Here is a 15,794-nt window from a genome sequence, read left to right as displayed (position 1 = left end):
ACTTGGGAAACTTCTTGGTGCAAGGTGAAAAAGAATGTGCAGGTTAGCAAAAGACTGGCAAGAAATTTCTCAAAGGCATAACAAACTCATTCTGGTGGGGAATGTACTCTTGGTCTGTGTCTACTCAGAGATCCCCAAACACATGCCGACTTTGGCAAAATTACAGCAATAGCTAATGATAACCATCTAATCCACAGACACTCCAAAGATAGAAACATACTTACCTATGGAGAATCATTACATTCGATGATGGGAATTGGATCAGAGGGAAAACCCATATATAGGCTCTATGGGTATGTCTAGACTACATGCCTCTGGCGACAGAGGCATGTAGATTAGGCTACCCGGCATAGGGAAATGAAGCAGTGATTTAAATAATCGCCGCTTCATTTAAATTTAAATGGCTGCCGTGCTGTGCCGATCAGCTGTTTGTCAGCTCAGTGCGCTAGTCTGGACGCTCTACAGTCGACATCAGAGGCATTTGTCGACCTCCCCGGTAAACCTCATCCCACGAGGCATGTAGTTTAGACATACCCTATGATACGTTATAAAATCTAAAACATTTTGACAATACAAATCCAAGAGAGGTAGACATCACATCATATTAGATTAATTGCTTTCCCCATAACCTCTGTTTGCTATAATCTGCACAGTGTTTTTTCAAGTATCACATAATAGCTTATGGCAAGCCAAAACATGGACACACAATCATACTATGAGGGTTTGTTTAAAAAACCATTTAAGTAGTGGAAAGACTTCCATCAACTTCAATGAGCTTGGGATCAGATCCTGAAAATCCACTTCAAGGAAATTCTAAAGAGAGATCGTGGGGAGGGAGCACGTGGGGTGATACTACATAGCACAATGAATCAACAAAATGATATTCTGCTAATAGATATCACTAAAATGAAAGTGCTGGTTCAATACTACGTCTGTCCATGATACTATAAGCCTTAAAACCACAAATCTGCCTCAAAAGTTTTCATTTTCAAAGCAGGGCTTTATGGAACAAACTGTTTAAACTAACCGGATACAGCAGGGGTCATAAGCCTTTCCACTGGGTAAATCTTGTATGTTATGTGACACACTAAGGCGGAATGCATATTGAGTTACTTTTATTGCTATTATGTGCTTCTTGTTATTATGTGGCTGATATAAAAGACCTATTACCTTAGCCAGCGCACAGTTAGTCTAAAAGAAAGTTGAATCACTCGATAATTGTCCTGTTCTGTTCATTCCCTTGGCAGTATCTGGCATTGGCCAGAAGACAGGATACTGGGCTAGATGGACCATGCGTCTGATGCAGTATGGCCACTCTTACGTTTTTATACTGAAAATACATAGCGGGAGTCAGCTTCCCATAAGCCAAGCTTGGCACCGTTTTCACACAGGCCCTGTCAGCTTCCCTTCCTCCTCATGACTACAAGGAATATCTGTACCGACCAGAGCCACTCTCAGCACTCAATTTAGCAGATCTTAGATAGACTTGCTAAATTGAATGCCAGAAGATCGCTCTCCGGTGTGCAAGTGGAGACGTGGTCTTAGGTAGATGCAGTCCATTTCCATGTGGACAGGAATCCACATCACACCAACTAACGTCAGTAGCAGAGTTGACATTAAATTTAAAGTCTTGTTGGGTGTGGTATCAGCAAAGCCAAATACGGTTTCAGCAAAGAGAGGAGAGTATCCACTCACACTTAGCATGGCCCTTCTAGGAGAGAGTTGAAGAAGAGAAGTGAGCCAGTATGGCTAAGATTTGGCACTGCCCCTACAAATACCATGCCTGATATACAGATGAAGGGCTTGCCATGCTGTGACAGTAAACAGGTACTTTTCAAGAGCACAAAATGCACTTTTTAAAAAGCAGAAGTCTGATGTAAATTATGAATCATTACAACATATTTTTCAACGCAAGATAAAAAATGAACAGTAAGGAGGGGTCATTTTGTTCTGTGTGATCATACATCGTCGGAATGATCTTTTAATAAGCACACCATCCGTCACTGGCCAGCAAGATTGCTTTTTGTTCCCAAGGTATGAGGCTAAATGCTATCACTGATAGAATGAGAAAAATGGTCGTCATCATGTTCATTCTGACTGTAAAAATCCATTAACACATACATGCAGCGTTGAGTGGAATCAGCTTCCTCTAGACCTCAGCCAGTTTAGCCAGACTGCAGAGCAGCTCATCTTTGGTAATAAAGAGAAGACAAACCATTCTGCTGCTCCAGAAGTCCACATACTAGCATTGTATGAAGCAACAGCATGGAACTGTGTTCCTATGTGCTACTTCTGTGTTTCCTGGTAAATATTACTTAGTACAATTGTGAATGGTGGGTAGTAGTGCTATTCCGAAACAGAGCAATAATGCAAAAAGGAGGCTTTCTTCTTTGTAGCATATTTAGAATCTGTGCTCAAATTAAATTTCAAAGCTGGTAACATAAGTGGCCAGAATGCCTGAAGCTGACAACTTAAACATTCATCCTGCCATAAGCTACATTCCCACCATTTCAGAACATATTAGGTCTGATTTTACAGATAAGAAAACGATCACCCTCATGAGTATGTGCATGTGGGACTGAGCCACAGCCATCTGAATGGTTGTCCACCAGCCTCAATAAAAAAGATTCACCATCAACAGGTTTTTCATCAGGCTCCTGCTGTGGCAGCACATGCACATCCACAAGCTGCACAGCTAGAACATGCATAACTGCAAGTAATTGCACCTGCATTTGCATAGCTAATGGTGTGTAAAATTGAGCCCACTGTGTACTAACTACCCAGCCTCATGTTAGTTGTGGTTGAGACCATAGAAATTCATCCTAAGGCCCTATGATTTCTGTTAAAATCACCAGAAGGAGCGGGGCCAGGAGGCTTCCCATGTTCCCTCGCTCCCTGATTGGCCCGGGGGAGGAGGAAGTGCGTGAAGTCTTTGCTCCCACACCCTAGTGCCTAGAGAGAACCATTAGCTCCCCCGTCCCCTGGTCTTGATTGGCCTGGGGTGTGGGAGTATCAAGGTGGCTGTGGGCTGGATGAATTGGCTTGATGGGCTGGATCTGGCTCACAGAGGCAGTCTTGCCCACCCCTGGGGTAAGGGATTTGGGTGCAGGAGGACCTGTGAGGTCTCGGAGGGAGTTTGGGTGAAGGAGGCAGTTGTGACCTGGGGCACAGGATTGGCGTGCAGGGGTTTGGGAGGGGGCATGGGCTCAGGAAGGGGGCAAAGGGTTTGGCTTATGTGGGGTCAGGGTAGGAATAGGAGTGGGGGAGCAGAGAGTTGGGGGAAGGAGGGGCTGCCAGAAGACTTACCAGGGAGACTCCCAGCCAGCAGCCCGCTCATTTCTCAGGCAGGAGCCTGCCCCACCCCCATCCAGTCTGCAGGGCCATGTGGTCTGTGAATAAGAGCCTGAGGGGAGGAGGGAGTGGTACTTCAGCATATTGCCTATTTTTCTAACAGGCATCTTCCATTGGCCAGAAACCAGCCAATGGGATTATGCTGGGAGCAGGAGCAGGAGCAGCCATGAAGCACCACTCCTCCCCCCTCCTCCCCACTGCCCTCGGGGCTCACAGTTTGTGGAACACAAACAGCCCCGCCGCGGCTTTTCTGAGTGGTGTGCAGAGCTGGGGCAAGCAGGGGAGCCTGCCCAAGACTCCCCACTACATCTGCAGGTTGGATCTGGCAGCTTGATGGGCTGGATCCAGCCCGTGGAGGGTATGATCAGCCCTGGCCTGATCTAGGTTCTAATATGGCTCTCACAAATGAGGAATGCGTGATTTTCTAAGTCACAACATGTTGGTTAAGAAATAAAGTACCTATAAGCAAGTGAAAATAGAACACTGCCCATGTATGTGCAGGCTGAACCTCCCAAATCCAGGACTCTCTGGTCCAGCAACATCCATGATTTGGCAAGGCCACAGATGTTGCTGGACCAAATTGCCCAGAGGCCTGGAGTGGTAACCAGCCTGGAAGACGCAGGATCTGGGGAGTCCCAGCTGAGCCAGCAGCAGCTGGTCTGGGGAACCCAGCACCCACCCGGTGTTGGCAGAGCCAGGTGACAGCTGGGGAGGCGGCAGCTGGGCAGCCCTGGCCAGGAAACCCTGGGAAATCCCCAGTGGCAGTGGGGCCAACAGTGGCCACACAGGGCTGGCTGTAGCAGGACATCCCACCAGGGGAACCCCATGGAGCCCCTGGTGGCAGCAGGTGGGGAGCCTTGGCAGGGCCAGCATTAGTGGGAGAGCAGCAGTGTAGGGAGCCCCAGGCATGGGAGTCCCAGGGAGAGAAGCCAGCAGCGGGGTAGCCAGCAAGGGGGCATTGACCTCCCTTGATCTGGCAAACTCCCTGGTCGGGGACTGCTCAGGTCCCGAGGGTGCGGACCATGCAGGTTCAACTTGTAGCACATTTTCTTTATAGTTGGGGCCTCTAGACACTACCATAATATAAATGAGACTGATGATTAGAATAATAATGTTCTCATATCAGACAAAGCTCTGCATAAAAGAATCATACAGAGTAATTGGAAAAATCTGCATATGTGGAAGAGGGCCATGTGGGCGTTAAAATATCCATCATAATGCTACTCTACATTTTCTTCCCATTTAATTACAAGATAATACAATCCTCCTGCAAGATGTTGTCAGCAGCAAGGACTGGATTCTACTGCCTAAGTGTTTTTCTTAAACTTAATTTTAACCTCTCCAGCTCAACCCCACACCCAGCATATTCTCAACAGGTAACACTTCCCCCAGGCTATGTCTAGACTACGGGCTTCTTTCAGAAGAAGCGTTTCCAGAAGAGCTCTTGTGAAAAAGACTTCTGAAAGAGAGCGACTACACAGCAAAGGCGCATCAAAAAGCGACCTGCTTTTTTGACAGATAGCATCCACGCAATTGCAGTGTGCACGTGAGGGTTTTTGGGTTTTTTTTTTTTTTTTCAGAAAAACAGCCGTTTTTTGGAAAAAGAGCTCTGTTGTGTAGACATACCCCGTCTCACAAGCACTGAGTCTGCATATAACATAAGAGAAACTTCACTAGGGACAAGATGACACCACATCATGTTTGGAAAATACAGCGATAACACACATAAATAAATGATATGTAAAATTGCCATCTCTACTACATATTTTGGTAATAACCCCTTAACTCAGTTCTCCATCCTGGGGTAGGAATATCCAATGTTAATGTGGATTTTTTTTTGTTGGGCCTCACTCATGTGTGGTGTCCTGGCACAGCACAGTCCCAGAATCTAGGAAGGCACCTGGGCAGACCTGTCTTCAGCCCTGACGGAAAGTACTCCTGGTCTGGTCCTCAGGCTCCACCACCTAACCCAGAGCCAGTGACTTCAGAAGTATTGGTGCTTACCAGAGGTCACTCAGTGCTGTTACTACGTTCTGTGGCTCCAGCAGAGTGCCCCCACCTCCCCTCACCTTGGTGTCTCTCACTGGGAAGACACATCTGCATCATGTCTCATGGTATGTCACCTCTTTGCACAGTCTGCAGGGGAGAAGGGTCTCTGATCTGTAAAACACTAGAGCAGAGTCCTTGTCAGCAGATTTTTTTCCTTTCCCTCCCCAACCAAACTGGCATTTGTATACAATTCTTCTACCTGCATGGTGGTTTGGAGCACAAGTCTGAGGTGTCACTTCAAGGACTTCTGTGTAGAAAGCTTATGCAGATCATAGAATCATAGAATCATAGAATAATAGGACTGGAAGGGACCTCGAGAGGTCATCGAGTCCAGCCCCCCGCCCTCAAGGCAGGACCAAGCTCCGTCTACACCATCCCTGACAGATGTCTATCTAACCTGTTCTTAAATATCTCCAGAGAGGGAGATTCCACCACCTCCCTTGGCAATTTATTCCAATATTTGACCACCCTGACAGTTAGGAATTTTTTCCTAATGTCCAATCTAAACCTCCCCTGCTGCACTTTAAGCCCATTACTCCTTGTCCTGTCCTCAGAAACCAAGAGGAACAAATTTTCGCCTTCCTCCTTGTGACACCCTTTTAGATATTTGAAAACCGCTATCATGTCCCCCCTTAATCTTCTTTTTTCCAAACTAAACAAGCCCAGTTCATGAAGCCTGGCTTCATAGGTCATGTTCTCTAAACCTTTAATCATTCTTGTCGCTCTTCTCTGTACCCTTTCCAATTTCTCCACATCTTTCTTGAAATGTGGCGCCCAGAACTGGACACAGTACTCCAGCTGAGGCCTAACTAGTGCAGAATAGAGCGGCAGAATGACTTCACGAGTTTTGCTTACAACACACCTGTTGATACAACCTAGAATCATATTTGCTTTTTTTGCAACAGCATCACACTGTTGACTCATATTCAACTTGTGGTCCACTATGACCCCTAGATCCCTTTCCGCCATGCTCCTTCCTAGACAGTCGCTTCCCATCTTGTATGTATGGAACTGATTGTTCCTTCCTAAGTGGAGCACTCTGCATTTCTCCTTATTAAACCTCATCCTGTTTACCTCTGACCATTTCTCTAACTTGCTAAGGTCATTTTGAATTATGTCCCTATCCTCCAAAGAAGTTGCAACCCCACCCAGTTTGGTATCATCTGCAAACTTAATAAGAGTACTCTCTATCCCAATATCTACATCATTGATGAAGATATTGAATAGTACGGGTCCCAAAACAGACCCTTGAGGAACTCCACTTGTTATCCCTTTCCAGCAGGATTTAGAACCGTTAACAACAACTCTCTGACTACGGTTATCCAGCCAATTATGCACCCACCTTATCGTGGCCCTATCTAAGTTATATTTGCCTAGTTTATCAATAAGAATATCATGCGAGACCGTATCAAATGCCTTACTAAAGTCTAGGTATATGACATCCACCGCTTCTCCCTTATCCACAAGGCTCGTTATCTTTTCAAAGAAAGCTATCAGATTAGTTTGGCATGACTTGTTCTTCACAAACCCATGCTGGCTATTCCCTATCACTTTATTACTTTCCAAGTGTTTGCATACGATTTCCTTAATTACCTGCTCCATTATCTTCCCTGGGACAGACGTTAAACTGACCGGTCTATAATTTCCTGGGTTGTTCTTATTCCCCTTTTTATAGATGGGCACAATATTTGCCCTTTTCCAGTCTTCTGGAATCTCCCCTCTCTGCCATGATTTTTCAAAGATCATAGCTAAAGGCTCAGATACCTCCTCTATCAGCTCCTTGAGTATCCTGGGATGCATTTCATCAGGACCTGGTGACTTGCTGACATCTAACTTTCCTAAGTGATTTTTAACTTGTTCTTTGTGTATCCTATCTTCTAAACTTACCCTCTCTCTGCTTGTATTCACTACGTTAGGCACACCTCCAGACTTCTCGGTGAAGACCGAAACAAAGAAGTCATTGAGCATCTCCGCCATTTCCAAGTTCCCTGTTACTGCTTCTCCCTCCTCGCTAAGCAGTGGGCCTACCCTGTCCTTGGTCTTCCTCTTGCTTTTAATGTATTTATAAAAGGTCTTCTTGTTTCCCTTTATGCCTGTAGCTAGTTTGATCTCATTTTGTGCCTTTGCCTTTCTAATCTTGCCCCTGCATTCCCGTGTTGCTTGCCTATATTCCTCCTTTGTTAGTTGTCCTAGTTTCCATTTTTTATATGACTCCTTTTTTATTTTGAGATCATGCAAGATCTCCTTGTTAAGCCAAGCTGGTCTTTTGCCATATTTTCTATCTTTCCTACACAGCGGAATTGTTTGCTTTTGGGCCCTTAACAACGTCCCTTTGAAATACTTCCAACTCTCCTCAGTTGTTTTTCCCTTCAGTCTTGCTTCCCATGGGACCTTACCTACAAGTTCTCTGAGCTTATCAAAATCTGCCTTCCTGAAATCCATAACCTCAATTGTGGTGGTCTCCCTTCTACCTTTCCTTAAGATCATGAACTCTATTATTTCGTGATCACTGTCCCCTATACTGTCTACAGATGAAGCTTTCTGTAGCTGTACTTGCCCCCTGCTCACTGTACAGGGTCACAGAGAACTGCTTATGGAGCTTCTAGAAGTAAGGGTATGTCTACACTACCCCGCTAGTGCGAACTAGCGGGGTAATGTAGGCATACCGAACGTGCAAATGAAGCCCGGGATTTGAATTTCCCGGGCTTTATTTGCATAAGCCGGCCGGCGCCATTTTTAAATGCCGGCTTGTTCGAACCCCGTGCCGCGCGGCTACACGCGGCACGGGCTAGATAGTTCGGACTAGCAAGCCACTCCGAACTATCTGTATGCCTCGTGGAAATTCAAATTCAAATCCCGGGCTTCATTTGCACGTTCAGTATGCATACATTACCCCACTAGTTCGCACTAGCGGGGTAGTATAGACATACCCTAATTCTTTCCCTCTACTCTGAGCTGATTAGGCCTCAAGTTGAGTATTGCATCAAGAAAGCTATGGAGAAATTGGAGAAGGTCCAGAGAAGAGCAACAAAAATGATGAAAGGCCTAGAAAACATGAACGATGAGAAAAGATTGTAAGAATTGAGTTTGTTTAGTTTGGAAAAGAGAAGACAGAGGGGACATCATAGCTTTCAAATGCCTAAAAGAGTGTTACAAGGAGAAAGGAGAAAAATTATTCTCTTTTAACCTCTGATGACAAGACAAGAAGCAATGGGCTTAAACTGCAGCCAGGGAGGTTTAGGTTGGATATTAGGAAAAACGTCCTAACTGTGAGGGTAATTAACTACTGAAATAAATTACCTAGATAGGTTGTGGAATCTCCATCATTGGATATTTTTAAGAGCAGGTTAGACAAGCTCGTATCAGGGATGATCTATATCAGTGGTCCCCAACACGGTGCCCGCGGGTGCCATGGCGCCCACGGGAGCATTTGTGTGCGCCCACCAAGTGCTCGGGGCTGGCCTCACCCTGGGCGTGCTGCGCATATGCAGCACCAGCCCCGGGCACATGGGGAGCGCCGGCCCCGGGTGCATGGCGAATTGGCCTCCCCACCCCTGGGCGCGTGGCTATGGGGGGGTGCCAGCCCTGGGCACGTGGCTATGGGGGGGTGCCGGCCCCAGGATTGCGGCCAATGGGCGGCCCCGCCCATGGCCACGTGGCGCATGGTGTTGCTGGCCCCAAGCACGTGGTTCATGGGGGTGTGGCATATGCACTTCCCCACCCCTGGGCGCGTGAGTGTCCTCGCCCCCTGGCACCCGGTGGGCAAACAGCCCCGCCCCCTGGCGCCCGGCAGCTCCAAATGGTTGGGGACCACTGATCTATATGGTGCTTGGTCATACCATGAGGACAGGGGACTTGATTTGAAGACCTCTCAAGGTCCCTTCCAGTTCTATGATTCTATTTATCTGGAGGTCTGGGTGTATAGCTGGGAAATTAAGCAATCCTTGGCATCTGCTCCCCCCTGTTCACCAATAGATGGTGGTGGAGAGCTCCTTCCCATATGGAGCATCTCTCTGTTACCCCCTGTTCACCAGATGGTAGTAGGGAGTGATAGCTTCAGGCTACAGAGCTTACAAAAACATTAAGAAAAGATTATGCAGACTCCAAGTAAAAGCAGTGAAATTTCCTGGCAGAGCAGCAACAAAATGTAGATAAACCTGCTTTTTTCCAAAACCCACAGTGAAGCCATCTTTGCAGCAATCACCACAGCGTCCAGTTCAGAAGATTGCGTCGCCTTTCTGTAACCTACAAGCCTTGAGATATTAATTCACTTTGCCTGTGCTTAATATCTCATGTAAAATTAGTAAGAAAGAAAAAGAGAATGATGTGCTAGTTAACCACCCCGTCCTTCTCAGCGGGAGGATGTAAAAGTTGAAGGCAGAGATAATATTACCTCCCTTGGGCATTAGGACGCTTGGTGTTTTGGAGGCATGTGCCTTTGATAATCAGCATCAGTATCTCTTTCATGTCACTGAACAGAAAATAGGGCCTCTTCAAAGAGACTAATTCAGAAAAGAAATTGTTAAACAGGCCTGACTGGGTTGAGCAATGCTGGAAATTAAGACCCCTGAAGGGCCAGGATTAGTGGGGGAGGTCAGCACTTTTAGGCAGGGCAATGGAATAAATTAATAGGCCTCTGTGCTGCGTTTGAAGCTCTGGTGGTTGTCACAGAATCCCCATGTGTCTCTCCCTCACTCTTACTCCATATGCTTCCCTGATGATTAGAGTTTTGCTGCCTTGTCAGACTATAGCATGTATTAGTTGGTGGCTAGAAGCTTATTGGCCTAAACTGCTGCAGAACTTCAATTATACACCCTGTCGGATATTTTTTTTTAAACCCTGACTTTTTCTTAAAGTTAATTCACTAGTAGATACTTGTCCTTTATTTGAAACACCAGGATGTCCAAAAATACAGATGAAAGTATATGGAACTTTGTTCTTTTGCCATCAGGAATCCGGCCCGGTGCCTTTCAAATAGGGAATTACTTTATAATGATGGAGTTTGCTTTGCTTTAACCTTCTGTGGGCAAGTAACCAGCTGATCTTGAAGTCTGTACACTTCTGATGTAGGATCATCGGAAGAGAGAAATTACAATAAAATTAACCTTTCCAAATCTCATTAGAAAACCACCTATCATTTTGGTCTGGTGGTTTCAAAGGAGCCCAAGGAAATCAGTTTCTCAGAAGCTAGATGCTTAATTATCTTAGGTATCTTTGATCATCCCAGCTTTTCTGGATGTGAGTGGCAGTTCTCAAAAAATATCTATGTGATGACAGCAGCAAGGAGGTCTCTCACTGAGACCAGCAATGATACCTCCGCCGTTGGCCCCTAATGAAAGGGGGGAAAACCCACACACAAGGCCTTTTTGTTTAGATTATTTAAAGAACTCCATCCCCAGCTCACCTCTCCCCAGCACAGAACCAAAACCCTCAGTCAATATCTGCCCTTGGGGTTGGGGGGTAGGGGGTGCCGATTGCATGGTTCGCCTAGGGCACCAGTTGCTGGCAGCAAGTCTAGGGCCACCCCTGGTTATAGGTATTCCATTTAGACTTCATTCCAGTCTATGTTGCCCAAGGAGACCTTGTCAGATCTTTGTTAGGAAGAACCATGTTGAAACACAATTCTGAGTGACACAGCTTGAGCTGTAGTGTAGACGCCTTCTGAAAGACTCGTTCTCTACCTGCAGATGTCTGTGTATGTGCTGATTGAATTATCTTAGGGTACGTCTAGACTACCGCGTTTTGTCGACAGAAGTTTTGTCGACAGATACTGTCGACAAAATTTCCATCGACAAAGAGCGTCCAGACACATTGAGTTCTGTCGACAAAGCAAGCTGCTTTGTCAACAGAACTCCGTAGTCTGGACGCAACGTTACAGGCAATAACACCTTCTGTCGACAGAGTTCTGTCGACAGAAGGTGTTATGCCTCGTAAAATGAGGTATACCAGCGTCGACAAAACTGCTGAGTTCTGTCGACGTTATGTCGACAGAACTCAGCAGTAGTGTAGACGCTGGTATAGTTTTGTCGACAAAAGTCCACTTTTGTCGACAAAACTAGGTAGTCTAGACACAAACTTAGGCAATTCAAGGATTTCTTGAGTAGACAAAGGAAGGTGAAAACACTCAAAAGTAAACAGAGAGCATTTCATACTCCACTAAGGCTCCCAGCTGTTTACTTACTCTCTCATTCTCCCTCTCTACTTCTCTCTCTGAATTCTTTTGCACATTCTGTCTCCATTCTCCCAAATATCAAATTTTTTGATTTATTCCAGGAGCACCTTCCTACTCTTTTAACTTCTCTTTTTGGTTTCCAAGACTCCAATAACCAATTCTCAAGCTTTGTTCCAAAGAGGCTCCTAAAACCAGGAGGAAACATGTTTTATAATAACAATAAATTCTGTCCAGGTTCACAAACCTGGTGAAGTTGCTGACGCAGAGGAGAACACATCATGGCTCACAGGTTCTTGACAATGCTGTGCAACATGCTGTCTGCATAAAAGACCAAGCCCCTGTTCATGCGCCCAGTGAAGGGGAGGTCCAGAGGGATTAGGAGAGAATGACTCTCCATGGCAAGCCTAAGAGCAGCAGTGCCATTCCACTAGTTTAGTGCAAAATCACAGGGGAGGGAATTGACTGGTGGAGCTGCATAACCCTGCTGCACGATGCCATTTTGAGGTGCACACGTGTGAAATCTCTGCCTGGGCTTCCCTCCACTTGTTGCCTTACTGCAGAGTGAGTGGCATGACTTCTCCCCTCAATTCACAGTTCAGTGTGTATTGAATAGCCAATGTTCAAAATGGCTCCTTAGCACAGAAATATTATATTTGTCACTACAGTCCTGACCTTTCACCTGAAGATCTCAAAGGGCTTTACAAACAATTAAGCCTCGCTGCATCCCTATGAAATATGTAATGGGAAACAGATGGGAAACTGAGGCATGGTGAAGCTAAGTGACTTGCCCAAGACCACGCAGATGGACAGTGGCAACACAAAGAACAGAGCTATCCTCACTACCTGTCCATACCACTGCAACTGTTAGAATGCTCTCAGCGCCACAAAGCTCAGGAGATTTCTCAGTGAAATCTGGATAGGGTTGTTTTTTTCCATCCTGTCTAATGTAACTCTGGATGTTCTTCATTATCCATATACATATTTAATCCTTGTTTGAATCCCACTGAGCTTTCAGCCTCAATGAACTATTATGGTGGTGGGTTCTACAGGTCAATTACTGTAGAATACTAGGCTTCTTTTTAACAGGCAAAGCAGCATGTGTTGCAAGTTCATCTAAAATTCAAGAAACCCCCTTGGACATGCCTATTCTAGTGTATGCATAAGGGATGCCATTCACCCCTGTGCAGAGGGCCAACACAAGACCCGTGATCTATGTTAGCCTAAGAGCATATGTGTGAAGTGAGCTGTGTAGAGGCCTTGTGCAAGGGCAGCCTTTCTACAGGGTAAATTTAATTCAAAATGAACTACTCTTATTTCTTTCTGATATAACATGAAAGAAATCCTGTTCAGGAGCCAGAAGTGCTGCTAGGGCACTGGAATCTGATGGGCCACCTGGTTTTCTTTTATCCTCTGCTCTGAAAGGTGACACGAGTGGGATAGTACTGATTTTTTTCCCCTTCTTCTCTACGCCAGATCCCTTTCACTCACTAGTGATGTCGAATCATAAATCCAGAATTCTATCTGCTGGCATAGCAACTTGAGTGCTCACAATACTTACTGGAATGCTGTTACAAAGAGGTGGGTGTCTCAGTCAAACTAGAAATATACAGGTAGTCCAGCAAGTATTTGAATATTATCTGTCTCCTTGGGCTATCTTTAGATGGATGAAAGAAGCTTTTAAATAAAAAGTTAGTTAATGCAATTAATAGTTGCTCTCCCCTTCACATTGTCCTTGTTACAAATAGAGATGTAAAATCCCATTTAAAAAGTTAACTGGTTTAACATTACATTTAACCAGGATCCCACAGGCTGTGTAGCACTGGAACAGTCCTCCGCACCTATAAGGATGATGCTTACAAGTTAACAAGTTAGCCCTTTATATCCTTAGTTACAACACATACTACCCATGACATGCATCTGACGAAGTGGGTCTTTGCCCACGAAAGCTTAAGCTCCAATAAATCTGTTAGGGTATGTCTACACTACCCCGCTAGTTCGAACTAGGAGGGTAATGTAGGCATACCGCACTTGCAAATGAAGCCCGGGATTTGAATTTCCCGGGCTTCATTTGCATAAGCGGGGAGCCGCCATTTTTAAAACCCCGCTGGTTCGAACCCCGTGCAGCGCTACACGAGGCACGAACTAGGTAGTTCGAACTAGGCTTCCTAGTTCGAACTACCGTTACTCCTCGTGAAATGTGATAGACGAGATCCTCAACTCTTTATATAGAGATTGATTTCAGTGGACTTAGCACCTAAGGACCTGGTCCACAAAATCAGGAACTCTCTATGTTAACAGCTGCCAAGATAGTATATAAACTGGTTTTAAAAAACACATTCTGCTAACAGAGGTGACAATCTTATAAGTAATTTTCAGATCCCCTTTATCAAAGTTATGCTCCATCCACGCCCGCCGGCTCAATCATGTCATCAGGAACTGTTTTTAAAAACGCTTGAAAATGGAGTAACTGTGGTATAGATGGAGCATAAATATAAACTCAGGTCAAAGTGTGAACTCAGTCAAGGTCTGATAGGGAATGTTAATCTAACAGCCCACCATATTCCCACCAAGGCAAATACTTCCCTTTTCTCGGTCTGGTTCCATTTTGTAGGGAGCAACACTTGGGCACTCAGCATGACCATAGATCTTCTGAGGCATGCTGTTGAAGAGCCAGCTGAGATTTCTGGGGGAGCACACGGACAGGATGGGAATGGAGGTTGTGTTTATCTCTATTAGGGGCAATGGGTTAGAGAGCCTAAATCCAGAGGAGGAGAAATTGATTCTAGGCTAGATTCACAGCCCTGCATCACATCCGTTGCTCTGCTCCACCAACACAAAAAGAGAACGGAAACCTCCAGTCAATGCTGGTTCTTATGCCTGCACTTCCACAGACTCCAGTGCAAGGGATGTGTTGGGGTGAGGGGTGGGTGGAGTTAGCTTGTGTCCTACTTCTTTATTTTTGTTCTTCATGGGCATGTACAGTAATAGGTTTTTCCCAACACGAACCCATTGATAATAAATCTACAGGCAATATTCTTACATTCAAATACAGAAAGGGTATATGCATGCATATAGAATATGCACAGTCAGCAGATTACACCTTTTCAAATGATGCCTTACACTGAGTCTTTTGCATAAAGCATTTTCCACTTATGAATATTCATATGCATAAGCATATCGCCATAAAGAATATGAAGTGCACCATCACACACACACAGCACTGCTAACCCATCTGCACAAGGAAACGTACGGGACGACTAGCCTATGGCTCAGTGCAAACAAACCATGCTCACTTCTTCTGAGAGAGCTTGAATACACAATGCTTGTTACATACTGCAATCCTAGTACTTTTCCTTTTGGGGGCAGGGACTTCCCCTGTCCTCCTTTCCACCCTCCCTTCCCTGTCCCCCCTGCACTAACCCCTCTGCCAAAGTACACACACACACATGCACAAACATTGATGAAATAGTTCAAGTCCTACAAAGGACTAGAGCCATCCAGCCTAGCCCTGAAGGGCGAATTGACCCCGAAAAGGAATGCTAAGGGGTTCCAAGATAAATCTGTCAGTGCAGCTTGTGAGGAGGATTTGGTGCCACAGTCTCTGTTCATTCTTACATATTATTGCCTCTTAGAGCGGGATGAGTATCAGCACCGGGGGTGGTGGACCTTTGTCATGCACAAGGAATGTTAACATTATCCAGATTTAAACGGCTCTGTCTGAAGAGTGGCTCGTGTCCTGAAACTCATTTTTCATGTATACATCGTGAGCTCTTAATAAAATCTTTTTAAAGCCTCCTTTGTTGTCTTCTGTTCCCAACAGGGCTGTCTGCTGGCATTTTCCATCACTATTGTTGCATGCGGATTAGGCATTTGAAGTTTACAGTATCAGCCCTACCAAATGAAAGGGACTTAAAAAAACAAAAAACAAAATAAGCCCAAAAGAGAGGATTCATGTCTACTGGAAAAAAAATGCTTTAAGCGGCCTGGGGACTTTTGATGGTTCTCACCCTAACACCCCACCCCTCCACCCATTCCCTGCAGAATTATAGCACCTAGCACAGGACTTTTAATACAACTTCTCTAACTTCATTTAATTCAATAACTCATGTGTCCCAAGCAAAAGATTAACTAGAGAAGTGTGTGTATTTTTCTCCTTTGGGCCCTGATCTGTCATTATCCTAAGTTGTACTGAACCATTTAAAAAGTGCTGGAGAGCAGCCTT

This window comes from Pelodiscus sinensis, chromosome 2, assembly GCF_052426305.1.
Source record: "Pelodiscus sinensis isolate ZL-2025 chromosome 2, ASM5242630v1, whole genome shotgun sequence".
Lineage (NCBI taxonomy): Eukaryota > Metazoa > Chordata > Testudines > Trionychidae > Pelodiscus > Pelodiscus sinensis.
This window is presented reverse-complemented; position numbering follows the sequence as displayed.